The sequence below is a fragment of the Triticum urartu genome, chromosome 4, assembly GCF_003073215.2.
Source record: "Triticum urartu cultivar G1812 chromosome 4, Tu2.1, whole genome shotgun sequence".
Classification (NCBI taxonomy): Eukaryota; Viridiplantae; Streptophyta; class Magnoliopsida; order Poales; family Poaceae; genus Triticum; species Triticum urartu.
Window position 1 is genome coordinate 58105930 of NC_053025.1, and position 14143 is coordinate 58120072.

Consider the following 14143-nt stretch of genomic DNA (forward strand, 5'->3'; position numbering starts at 1 on the left):
GATAATAATACCCCGGAAAGCGCCGAAGAACATCCCCCCGAGCAAGATTTAACACAGGAGGATGGAGAAACCAGCCCTCATGAGAGAGCGGCCGACAGAGAGGTCGAGGACAATAATTGTATGCCTCCCTCCGAAGACGAGGCAAGCCTCGACGACGATGAATTCACCGTGCCAGAGGATCCCGTCGAACAAGAGCGTTTTCAACGCAGGCTTATGGCCACGGCAAGAAGCCTCAAGAAAAAATAGCAACATCTTAAAGCTGATCAAGATCGGCTAGTCGATAGATGGACTGAAGTCCTCGCGGCCGAAGAGCATAAACCCGAACGCCCCTCCAAGTGGTCTTCGGATCCCCGGATAATTTCCAAAGCGAGGAGTTAATCTTCGATATAGTCCCGTTCTGTAGTGGCTACCATGCACTGCTCGGGCGAACCGCATTCGCCAAGTTCAATGCGGTCCCGCACTACGCATACCTTAAGCTCAAGATGCCAGGCCCTCGAGGAGTAATTACGGTCAGTGGAAACACGGAACGCTCCATCCGAACGGAGGAGCACACGGAGGCCCTTGTAGCGGAAGTACAAAGCAGCCTCTCCAGGCAGTTCTCCAGTCCGGCCATTAAACGTCCGGACACAGTCAAGCGCGCCCGGAGTAACCTACAACAAGACCGCCTGGCACGTTCCGACCAGGCGTAGCAATGCGGCCCCAACCCCAACCCCCGCAAAAATGCGACGCCAGTACTTCGCGTACATAACTACGCCCTAGAAATACCATGGGCATAGGGGGAGGGGCACCATCACTCTTCGGAAGGCTTGTTCGGCAGTTCAATTGCCGCACAAACGATGCAAGGACCAGGGAAGCAGACAAGCCAGGCTGCATTACGGAAATCCCAGGTGGTCTCTATCACGAGAAGTATACCCGTTTCGCATACTATCCCGCAGCTTGCCACTGAAGCAGACATGTTAAATAGTCTAACTTTTCATTTATCACATCACTTGTATCGCTCTGCTTTGATCGCAGCTATTTTAATGAACAATGCATAGCTTTTGTCTATTTTTTGCATTACCTTTATATATATATATATATATGTTCCTTAATGACATGTTGCACCCGTACACTTTGGTACGGCCAAAATACGCCAGGGGCTTCAGTACCCCTCAACATGGTGTGAGAAGTCCGAACACTTTAACAAGTACGGCACCCCGAACTTATAGCATTATATGCATCGGCTCCGAATCATGTCTTGGGTCAATAGTTGGGTTTGCCCGGCTCATTTGTTTTGGTGCCTTACGTTCCGCTATATCGGCTAAGGTAGCACTAGGAGAACCACTGCGATTGTGCCCCAGTTGAGCTGGGCCGAGCACCTCAGTGGAGAAAGCTAAAACTGACTGTCATGATGAAGTGAGAGCTGGTCGCTGTTCGAGAGGTTTTTTCGAGTCCCTAAAGACTTATGCCGCTTTGGGCGACGAGTCGGCTCTGTCCGGCCAAGGCGTGGATAGCGCCCCGAAATCGGCCTTCTGAATACTAGGGGCTTCGCCGAAATTTAAAATTATAGAATTCTATGGCTAAGTGAGAGTGTTCACGCATTATAGTCCGATTGCCTCGTTCGTTGGGCTGAGCGCCTCCCTCGAAGGACCCAAATATGGGAAAAAGAGCGCCCAGGTTTATCCCCGAACACCCCAGCACTAGCAGCATGGGGGCAGAAGCCGACGACTCGCCATCTCTCAGTATTGATAAACAGCCGCACAGAAGGTAATATTTTAAATTCAAGCAGCATTGCTTAGTGCATATGAACAAGTTTTCAGCGCACAGGATAACACAAGCGGGTTTTACTCAAAAAATACATCCTTGGTACATTCATCCACAACAAGGCGGGCACCCTTCAGAACATCCTTATAATAATTCTCGGGCTTGCAATGCTCCTTCCCCGGCGGTGGCCCGTCCTTCACAAGCTTCTCCGCATCAAGCTTGCCCCAGTGCACCTTAGCACGGGCAAGGGCCCTACGGGCACCTTCAATGCAGACGGAGCGCTTGATGTCTTCAAGCCTCGGACAGGCCTCCACCAGCCGCCGCACCAGCCCGAAATAGCTCCCAGGCAGAGCCTCTCCAGGCCACAGCCGAACTAGGAGGCCCTTCATGGCCTGTTCGGCCGCCTTGTGGAGCTCGACCAGTTGCTTCAGCTCGTCGCTCAGGGGCACGGGGTGTCCGGCCTCAGCGTACTGGGACCAGAACACCTTCTCCGTCGAGCTGCCCTCCTCGGCTCGATAGAACGTGGCGGCATCAGATACACTCCGGGGAAGATCTGCGAACGCTCCTGGAGAGCTCCGGATTCAGGTAAGTAACAGGTAACTCACGTTTATGTGTTTGCTTTGCATAAAGAATGCCTTACCCGCCACAATCTACTTCACCTCATCCAACTCCTGGAGGGTCTTCTGGGACTCGGCCTTGGCAAACTTGGCATTTTCTATAGCTGTCGCGAGCTCGGACGCTCGCGTCTTCGAGTCAAGCTCCAAACTCTCATGTTTCTTCATGAGAACCTGGAGCTCTTGCCGCACCTTACCAACCTCAGCCTCATACCTCTCCCGCTCGGTGCGCTCCACGGCCGCACTCTTCTCGGCCTCGAGAAGCGCTTGCTTAAGGGTCGCCACCTCAGAGGTGGCCCCTGCAATAGCCATGTCGATCCTGTCATTTTTTGCAATTGCACCTCTTTTATATACATATTCAAACAGGGTATTTCTTACCTTCCTTCTCCTCGAGCGCTTCTTGGCACGCCCGAGCTCTTGCTCGGACTTCTCGAGACTCTACTTCAGCACGTCCACTTCCGCAGTCAGTGCGGTGGACGCTAGCAGAGAAGCCTGCATACGCATATTGACTCCTTTTGTTAGACTCCTGCGAATTCTTTGATCCTCTATTCGGCTTTTCTTCCCGAACGCCCAACAGAGCATCAGGGGCTACTGTCTATGCGGTAACACTATGTGAACATTCTTTACTTACCTCAAAGCCTGTTAAAAGGCTTGTACAAGCTTCAGTCAGTTCGCTTTTGGCGGATTGAACCTTCTAGATCACCACACTCATAATAGTGCGGTGCCCATCGTCGATGGAGGCACCTTGGAGCGCCTCCAACATATTGACCGGCGCCTCCGGTTGGGCGGAGGTCACCGGCATGGTATTCTTGCTCCTCTTGGAAGGACGTCGCCCGCCGGACTCTGGAACCCTTGAAGATTCCGGAGCTATGTCCGGCCTTAAGCCGGACTTGGAGCCCTGGGGGGTTTATCCCCTTTACTCCTGGAGTCCGGGAGGTCGCCTTGCGGCGCCTCCAGGACCACCTCCTCCCAGCTTGGAACCTGTTGGGACAACACTTCGGTGTCGTCCGCAGGGCGGGGGGATGAAGCCGTCAGAATCGAGTTCACCTCCGACGGGTCCAGTGAGCCGCTCGACGATGCGTCGAGCCGGTCTTTGGGTGGGCTGCATAAACATATTCGACATAAGGGAAAGATGTGTGAAAAACAAATACTATAAACTACCCCGGTATCCAGACACTTACGATTTTGCCAGGGGCTTGGCCATGGGCTGCCACTCCTCTTCGTCGTCGTCGGCGTCGGTGGAGCAGTCCGGGGGAAGGGTTTTCCCCTTCTTGGACCCTCCGGCCTCCTCGGAGAGGGCGGCCTTCCTTTTCTTCTCTCCTCCCGCTGGAGGGGGAGAGGTCTCTTCTTCTTCCTCCTCGTCTTCACGAGAGGAAGGCGCTTCGGGACCGTCGGATGACGAATCCGACACCTCCTGGCGTCGGGCACTCTTTCGAGTCCCCGTGGCCCTTTTCGTGGCCTTCTTCTCCGGCACCACATAGGGCGCCGGAACCAGCAGCTTCGCCAAGCGAACGTCCGCTGGGCCTTCGGGCAGAGGAGCCGGACAGTTGATCTGTCCGGACGTCACCACCCAATCCTATCCAAGATAAGGGAACTCAGATCCCGCATAGAGTCAAACTATGAAAAACTGATACCCTGTAAAAGGAGAAAAACAGCTTACCGCATGAGCATGATGCTGAGTACTGAATCGGCGATCCTCGGCAGCGGATGCGGGAGCCTCGGCACCCTTGAAAAGCACCCTCCAGGCATCTTCGTACGTCGGGTCGAAGAGCCTGTTAAGAGTTTGATGCTGCGCCGGGTCGAATTCCCAAAGGTTGAAGGCCCGTCGTTGACACGAGAGGATCAGGCGAACAAGCATAACCTGGACTACGTTGACAAGCTTGAGCTTCTTGTCCACCAGGGTTTGGATGCATGTTTGGAGTCCGGTCAGCTCTCCTTTTTTACCCCAAGACAGGCCTGTCTCCTTCCAGGAGGTGAGCCGCGTGGGGGGCGGATCGGAACTCAGGGGGTGCGACCCATTTGGCGTCGCGTGGCCCGGTGATGTAAAACCACCCTGATTACCACCCCTTCAGGGTCTCCACAAAGGAGCCCTCGAGCCACAGGACGTTGGCCATCTTGCCAACCATGGCGCCGCCGCACTCTGCCTGGCTACCGCGCACCACCTTTGGCTTGACGTTGAAAGTCTTAAGCCATAGGCCGAAATGGGGGCGGATGCGGAGGAACGCCTCGCACATGACGATAAACGCCGAGATGTTGAGGAAGAAGTTCGGGGCCAGATCGTGGAAATCCAGGCCGTAGTAGAACATGAGCCCCCGAACAAATGGATGCAGAGGGAAGCCCAGTCCGCGGAGGAAATGGGGGAGAAATACCACCCTCTCATGGGGCCTAGGAGTGGGGATGAGCTGCCCCTTCTCGGGGAGTCAGTGTGTGATGTCGCTGGCCAGATATCCGGCCTTCCTCAACTTTTTTATGTGTCCCTCCGTGACGGAGGAGACCATCCACTTGCCTCCCGCTCCAGACATGACTGGAGAAGGTTGAGGTGGTAGTGCGGACTTGGGCGCTGGAGCTCGAGTGCGCAAGAATGGATAGGCAAAGGAGGAAGAAGGCGTGGGTGAAAAGGTGGATCCTTATCCCCTTATATGGGTGGACGCAACAACATGTCCCCACCAGCCTGGTAAAACTCGCTTATCTCCAAGCGCCGTAATCAATGGAGCGGTTGGGTTACCCACACCCGTATTGATGAGAATCCCGGAATAAAGGGACACGATCTCTGCTTTGACAAGACGTGCCAAGGAAACTGCCTCGCATAAACACGCTGAGGTGGGATAATGAAACGATTTGGATAAAGGCTTGGTCGTGGTGTGTCACACCACGGAATACGTCAGCAGATTAGATTTGTGTTAATATTATTATTCTCTCTAGGGCAATATGTGGAAACTTATTTTGCAGAGCCGGACACTATATTTGTGTTCAAAATCTTCTATGAAGTACTTGGAGGAGGAACCCGCATTGCAATGCCGAAGACAATCTGCGCGCTGGACTCGTCGTCATTGAAGCCTGGTTCAGGGGCTACTGAGGGAGTCCTGGATTAGGGGGTGTTCGGATAGCCGAACTATACCTTCAAGCCGGACTCCTGGACTATGAAGATGCAAGATTGAAGACTCCATCCCGTGTCCGGAAGGGACTTTCCTTGGCGTGGAAGGCAAGCTTGGCGATACGGATGTTCAGATCTCCTACCATTGTAACCGACTCTATGTAACCCTAACCCTATCCGGTGTCTATATAAACCGGAGGGTTTTAGTCCATAGGACAACATACACATCAACAATCATACCATAGGCTAGCTTCTAGGGTTTAGCCTCTCTGATCTCGTGATAGATCAACTCTTGTACTACCCATACCATCAATATTAATCCAGCAGGACGTAGGGTTTTACCTCCATCAAGAGGGCCCGAACCTGGGTAAAACTTCGTGTCCCCTGCCTCCTGTTACCATTCGGCCTAGACGCACAGTTCGGGACCCCCTACCCGAGATCCGCCGGTTTTGACACCGACACCAGGCCATGCCTCCACTCACCCACTCCCCCTGTTATTCTGCGACGACGGCAGCCTCACACCACAGCCGAACCAGTGAACACTCGTAATCCTCTCCGCGTGGGCATCCACTGCCGCGTCTTCCCCGGCTCTGCGTCGTCCCCTTCCTAGGCCTCGCCGTCGTCCACCGCCGTGGTGCTCTTGGCGCGGCATGGTCAATGTGGTCAACGACCGACTTCCATCGGAAGGGTACTGTACGTGGAGAGGCTAACAGCTGGGTCCACGGCAGCCGCAAGGAAGTGCCTCCTTATTACGCGCAAAATAATTATTCCTCCACCTGACAGCAGGGACCCACCGGACGGGCCACCAGTATTTCACGGAAAAAACGTTCCCCCCTGACTGCTAGGACCCACTCGACGGGCTATCGTATTTCACGAAAAAAAATGTTTGCCCCTGACTTCTGGGACCCACCGGACGGAGCACCGTATTTCACGAAAAAAACGTTCCCCCCGCTGTCAGCTCGGACCCACCGGAAGTGCCTCCTTATTACGCACAGAAAAATGAATACTCCCCCTGCTAGCTGGGGCCCACCATGGTGTTAGGCTGACTTGTGGGCCTACTAAGTTGACGGGGACGGCGGGCTTTGTCAACTTAGTCAATATGAATGATTCTAGCTCCAGTGACCGTACAATGTCCATCCAACGGCCGTCATGCTTCTTCAATCTCTGCTCTTCCTGCTCCAGCCGCTCAAACAAGCGCTGGCGGGACTGCCTGCTCCCTCCTCCCTGCGGCCGCTGTGCTGCCGCGCAGGCCTCACCGCCCCACCGTACTCCCATCGCTGGCCTAGCCATCCCTCTACTCACCCACACCTGCTATTATTCTCCGGCGACGGCAGACAAACCAGTAAACTCTCATACAGTCGTACTCCCCTCCGCGTGGGAAACAACTGCCGAGTCTTCCCTGCCTCCATGTCGTTCCCTTCCTAGGCCTCGTCGTCGTCCACCGCCCTGGTGCTCTCGGCGCGGCCTGGTCAACGTGGTCAACGACCGACATGCATCTGAAGTGGACTGTACGTGGAGAGGCCGACAGCTGAAGTGGACATGCATCTGAAGCGTCGTCGTCGTGTTCATGGGGAGGCAACGGAATGCGTCGTGTTCATGGGGAGGCAACGGAATGCGTCGTGTTCATCGGGGAGGCAACGGAACGTGTGGGAGCCAACCGGCTGGGACGGAACGGAATGTGTGGTCGTGTTCATCGGGAGGGCTTGGACGGAACAGGCGAAGAAAACGAGGCCTGGCATACCGCACAACGGAGGAAACGGATCTCCTATGTTCGGAACGGGGTCCTGTTGATCGGGAGGGGTCTGACGTACCGCAAAACAGAGGAAACGGACCTCCTACGGTCGAAACGAGGGTCCTGTTGATCAGGAGGGGTGTGGCGTACCGCAAAACGGACGAAACGGACCTCCTACGGTCGAAACGGGGGTCCTGTTCATCGGGAGGGGTGTGGCGTACCGCAAAACGGGACTCCACGGGATACTGTTCATCTCCACCGTTGACCTCCTCCATCCTCCACGGGCTACAGTCGACCTCCTCCAGCCTCCACGGGCTCCTGTTCATCCAGCCTCCACCACGCGCTACTCCACCGGCTAGTGTTCAACCACCCCTCCACGGGCACCCCTCCATCGTCTACTATTCATCCAGCCCTCCACACCACGGGGTCCTGTTCAACCGCCCTCCACGGGCACCCCTCCACCGTCTACTATTCATCCAGCCCTCCACCACACCACGGGGTCCTGTTCATCCAGAGGCAACGCCACCGCTCACTGTTCATCCCCCCCCCCCCCCCCCCCCCGCAATGCTCATTGTTCATCCAATCGATCGGCTTCGGTTAGCAGCAGTAGCGAAGGAATCGCTCGATCGGGTTCAGTTAACAGCCATTGATCTATCGCTCGGGTTCAGTAAAGCGTAGCCTGCAGTGCAATCACTCGGGTTCAGTTAGAGCCAATGCCTCGCACACACGTGCGTACATGTACGAGAGAAACGCGCATCGCTCGGCCCCCGACCTCCCACCGTAACCGGGAACTCCCTGAAATTTTCCTCCCCCTCGCTTCTACCATGGTTTTTTCCATCATGGACGGCCCAAAGAATGTCATGCGGCTGCGTCTCCGGCCCGCCCAGGACGAAAAGCCCATTTTCTGTCATGATTTTTTGTCATAGAAGTAGGAGCCCACCACATCTATGATGATACCGGGTTTTGTCACAATTATCGTCATAGAAGTGTCATATGTATGACAGAAAAAAATTTCGTTTGACCCAAAAAGTCACGGATGTGTCTTTTTTTTGTAGTGATTGTGTCCCTAAGAAGGGAGGTATTACTGTCGTTCCTGATGATAAAGATGAAATGATTCCTCAAAGAATTATTACAGGTTATAGAATGGTAATTGATTTCTGCAAATTAAATAAGGCAACTAAAAAGGATCATTACCCCTTACCTTTTATTGATCAAATGCTAGAAAGATTATCCAAACATACACATTTTTGCTTTCTAGATGGTTATTCTGGTTTCTCTCAAATACCTGTGTCAGCCAAAGATCAATCAATGACTACTTTTACATGCCCTTTTGGTACTTTTGCTTATAGACGTATGCCTTTTGGTTTATGTAATGCACCTGCTACCTTTCAAAAATGCATGATGGCTATATTCTCTGACTTTTGTGAAAAGATTTGTGAGGTTTTCATGGACGATTTCTCCATCTATGGATCTTCTTTTGATGATTGCTTGAGCAACCTTGATCGAGTTTTGCACAGATGTGAAGAAACTAATCTTGTCTTGAATTGGGAAAAGTGCCACTTTATGGTTAATGAAGGTATTGTCTTGGGGCATAAAGTTTCTGAAAGAGGTATTGAAGTTGATAAAGCCAAAGTTGATGCTATTGAGAAGATGCCATGTCCCAAGGAAATCAAAGGTATAAGAAGTTTCCTTGGTCATGCCGGATTTTATAGGAGGTTCATTAAGGACTTCTCAAAAATTTCTCGGCCTTTGACTAATTTATTACAAAAAGATATACCATTTGTTTTTTATGATGATTGTGTAGAAGCATTTGAAATACTTAAGAAAGCATTGATTTCTGCACCTATTGTTCAGCCACCTGATTGGAATTTACCCTTTGAAATTATGTGTGATGCTAGTGATTATGTTGTAGGTGCTGTTCTAGGACAAAGAGTTGATAAGAAATTAAATGTTATTCAATATGCTAGTAAAACCCTAGACAATGCTCAAAGAAATTATGCTACCACTGAAAAAGAATTCTTAGTAGTTGTATTTGCTTGTGATAAGTTCAGACCTTATATTGTTGATTCTAAAGTAACTATTCACACTGATCATGCTGCTATTAAATATCTCATGGAAAAGAAAGATGCTAAACCTAGACTTATTAGATGGGTTCTCTTGCTACAAGAATTTGACTTACATATTGTTGATAGAAAGGGAGCTGAGAACCCCGTTGCAAACAACTTGTCTAGGTTAGAAAATGTGCTTGATGACCCACTTCCTATTGATGATAGCTTTCCTGATGAGCAATTAAATGTCATAAATGCTTCTCATACTGCTCCATGGTATGCTAATTATGCTAGTTACATTGTTGCTAAGTTTATACCACCTAGTTTCACATACCAGCAAAAGAAAAAGTTCTTCTATGATTTGAGGCATTACTTTTGGGATGACCCACATCTTTATAAAGAAGGAGTAGATGGTGTTATTAGACGTTGTGTACCTGAGCATGAACAGGAACAGATCCTACGCAAGTGTCACTCCGAAGCTTATGGAGGACACCATGCTGGAGATAGAACTACACATAAGGTTGCAATCTGGTTTTTATTGGCCTACTCTCTTCAAGGATGCCCGTAAGTTTGTCTTATCTTGTGATGAATGTCAAAGAATTGGTAATATTAGTAGACGCCAAGAAATGCCTATATGGGACCATTTGATGTTTGGGGCTTTGACTATATGGGACCCTTTCCTTCCTCTAATGGATATACACATATTTTAGTTGTTATTGATTACGTTACTAAGTGGGTAGAAGCTATTCCAACTAGTAGTGCTGATCATAACACTTCTATTAAAATGCTTAAAGAAGTTATTTTTCCAAGATTTGGAGTCCCTAGATATTTAATGACTAATGGTGGTTCACATTTTATTCATGGTGCTTTCCGTAAAATGCTTGCTAAATATGATGTTAATCATAGAATTGCATCTCCTTATCACCCACAGTCTAGTGGTCAAGTAGAATTGAGTAATAGAGAGCTCAAATTAATTTTGCAAAAGAATGTTAATAGATCCAGAAAGAATTGGTCCAAGAAACTTGATGATGCATTATGGGCCTATAGAACTGCATATAAAAATCCTATGGGTATGTCTCCGTATAAAATGGTTTATGGAAAAGCATGTCACTTACCTCTCGAACTAGAACACAAGGCATATTGGGCTATTAAAGAGCTCAATTATGATTTCAAACTTGTCGGTGAGAAGAGGCTATTTGATATTAGCTCACTTGATGAATGGAGAACCCAAGCCTATGAAAATGCCAAGTTGTTTAAAGAAAAAGTTAAAAGATAGCATGACAAAAGAATACAAAAGCGTGAGTTTAATGTAGGTGATTATGTATTGCTATACAACTCTCGTTTAAGATTTTTTGCAGGAAAACTTCTTTCTAAATGGGAAGGTCCTTACGTTATCGAGGAGGTCTATCGTTCTGGTGCCATGAAAATCAACAACTTCGAAGGCACAAATCCGAAGGTGGTGAATGGTCAAAGAATCAAACATTATATCTCAGGTAATCCCACAAATGTTGAAACCAATGTTATTGAAACTGTAACACCGGAGGAATACATAAGGGACACTTTCCGGAACATTTCAGACTCCGAAAAGGAATAGGTATGTGGTACGGTAAGTAAACCGACTCCAAAACAGTTTTTAAGGCAATATTTCTCCGTTTTGGAATATTTAGAAAAATAGAAAAATAAGAAGCAGTCCAGGAAGGACACGAGGGATCCACGAGGGTGGAGGGCGCGCCCTACCCTACCGAGCGAGCCCCCCTACCTCGTGGGCACCTCGTGCGCTTTCCGGACTCCGTTTTCGTACACGACACGTATTTTGGTCGGTAAAAATTCATTATATAATCTCCCGGGGGTTTTGACTCCCGTATCACGCAAAAATCTCCTGTCTTTGTTTCGAGCTGTTTTCTGTCAGGGTTGTCAAGGCCAGGCACTATGTCGTCTCCCTCCTCCTCCAACCATGAGAGCAACGATGCTTGGCTAATGAAGATAGAGCTGAAGAGAGAAGAACACATGGAGATCAACAAGCATGAAGGGATCAAGAAGGCCATGGAGGACCAAGTTCTGGCAACATAAGACACCCTTCAACTGGATCTCAATCTTCTTACCCCAACAGAAATCAAAGCTTTCAAGATGATTGAGTTAGCTCGTATACAAAATAAGTATCTCACACGTGAAAATATTTTGTTGATGGAGCATATCATCGCACTCAAGGGCATTATCCGCAAGTTAGAAGACCTCCTACGCTCGATGTGTGATTATCCATCATCAACAACTCCACCTTCTTCACCAACAAAGAAGAACTGAGAATCTGGTATGGGCACCCCCCTTGGCAACTGCCAAGCTTGGGGGAGTGCCCTGGTGTCGTATCACCATCACTTTTTGTAGCGACCCGACCCGAATGGATCAAGCGCTCTGTGCTCAGGTGTCATCCCTGGATCAGTAATGCTGACACCACACAGTACATCGAAGGATTTATAGCAGAGTGGCAATCACACACTTATTACATCGTTGTCTCAAAAGAGAGCTTATTACAATAAATATGGCTTAAGGCCATCTAGTGTCGATAACAGCGGAAGACTTGGAAGATAAATGGGTCCATCAACTCCAACGGCATCACTGAGTATAGAACCACGACCTAAAAGCACCTTACTCGTCGTCTGGAAAGTCTGCAACATGAAAGTTGCAGCCCGAAAACGGGTCAGCACATGGAATATGCTGGCAATGTAACACATAGAGAATAATGGAATGAAACAGCTATACTATATGCATATATGGCTGGTGGAAAGCTCTATGGTTACAGTTTTGCGCAAAGCCAATTTTTCCCTACTACAAAGGAACAAAATTATTTAACTATCATGGTGGTTGTTAAACATCGAGAATGGTTGACAGCATTCTCAATCCCAATTAAGTGAACAATTAAAACCCAACAACATTAATTAGAAGTAACATGATGAGATTCACATGATATTCAAGTACTAGATACTCAAGTTGTCCATAACCGGGGACACGGCTAATCATGATTAGTTTGTACACTCTGCAGAGGTTTGCGCACTTTTCCCCACATGACTCGATCACCTCCGTTTGTTTTCTCGCACTACATGGTGTTTGAGAAACGGATGACCGAGACATAGTCTTTCAGAGGCTCTAGCACCTTACATGTGGGGTAGACAGTACCACCTACAACCCCTACATCTGCTAGTCCACCCCGTAAGAGTTCGCACAACTTAGTCAACTATGCCAGAGCCCATAGTAGCATGTGGCTGCACACGGAAGTTTCTAGCATGAATTATCTTATGATCCCTTTGAGCCTGGGTGGCGGTCCAAAATAAAACAGGCAAGTCCTGATAGACATCAGGTGCATCAATCCACCCAGATGTGTGTTTAAGTGGCCACCTTAGATAAACCATTTAAAAATTATCAACTCACATCTGTCATGGATATCACTCACCCAATCCATGTCTACTAGCATAGCATGGCATAATAAGCAAACATAGAAGTAACTCCCAAAGGTTTCATAATAATACAGGTAATAGGTACTACCTAATCTACTTCCCATCCCACAATTTAATTAGGTCCTAATCATGCAATGTGAGAGGATTGATCTAATGCAATAAAACATGGGTTGTAGAAAAGGTATGATCAAAGTGTTACTTGCCTTGCTGATGATCCGCGAGACCTAGGGTTTCGAAGTAACAAGTGCCGCAATCCGGGTGATCTATCGCAGACAAACAACAAGCACACAATAAGTACTCATCTAATGCACAGGTAAAACTCGAACAAGAGAACGAACTAGAAAGTTCAACTTAAGAACTCCGGTTGCAAAAAAAACGAACCGAACAAAGAAACGGAAAACAAACGGCGGAAGAAAACAACTCGGTTCTAGCAAGTTGAAACTAGGTCAAATTTTACTGTAGCAAAAACTTGTTTAAGTTGATTAGACGGAACGGCGGTTTCGAAACGAAACTCCAGGCGCTTGAATCACCTGATTCCGATAAACGAGCGGGAAGAAAGACTAGAACGAAGATCGTCTGAGATCGCGATCGCGGAATAAATCCGACGAAAAGAAAGACACGAATGGTTAAACGAACGGGCGTCGTTAACCGGGAATAATCGGTGATCACGTTCGTTGAGACGAACGGTCCGAAAAAAGAACAAAACCGATCTAGGGTTTCGGAAAAGACCGAAACAAAACCGGAAAAGAAAACGGAAAAGAAACGGAACGGTTCTTTTAAGAAAAACCGAACCGAGGCGAGGGGTTGCGCGGCTACCTCCGGCGAGGTTCCGACGAGGGCTCCGGCGGCGGCGGGGCAAGGGCGGCGGCGGCGGCAGCAGCTAGAGGCGGCGGCGGCAGCTAGGCGGCGGCGGCTATAGGCGGCGGGGCTGGTGGCTTGGGGTGGAGAGGGGGGGGGCTTGGGTATATATACTAGGAGGGGGAGGGGGTAGATGCTTGGGCAAGGGGCAAGGGGGGGCGCCGGCCTAGAGTCCTACTAGGACTCGGCCTAGGGGGCGGCGGGGCTGGCGCTGGCGCGCAGGGCGGCTGGCGGCTGGGCCGGCCGGCTGGGCCCTTGGCCCAGGCGGGGCGCTGCTCTCTCTTTTTTTAAATAGATGCGCTCGCAGAAAAACAAAAGAAAGAAGATCTAAACGAGCTCCGAAAAATCTAAAGTAAATTTTCCTCGACTCCTAAAAATGAGTCGAACAAAATGAACTTTACTCGGGACCCAGAATGCAATTTTGGAAACACCCATTTTTCCCTATCCAAATAAAATGCAAGCAAAAACTCCGGCAAAACCAAAATTTGATTTATTTATTAAATCTCCATTTTTCCTAAATTTGGGAAAGTCATATTATTCCCTCTCTCATATTTGGATATTGGAAAAATAATTGAAGATGAAATAAATAAATCAAATGATCCTCT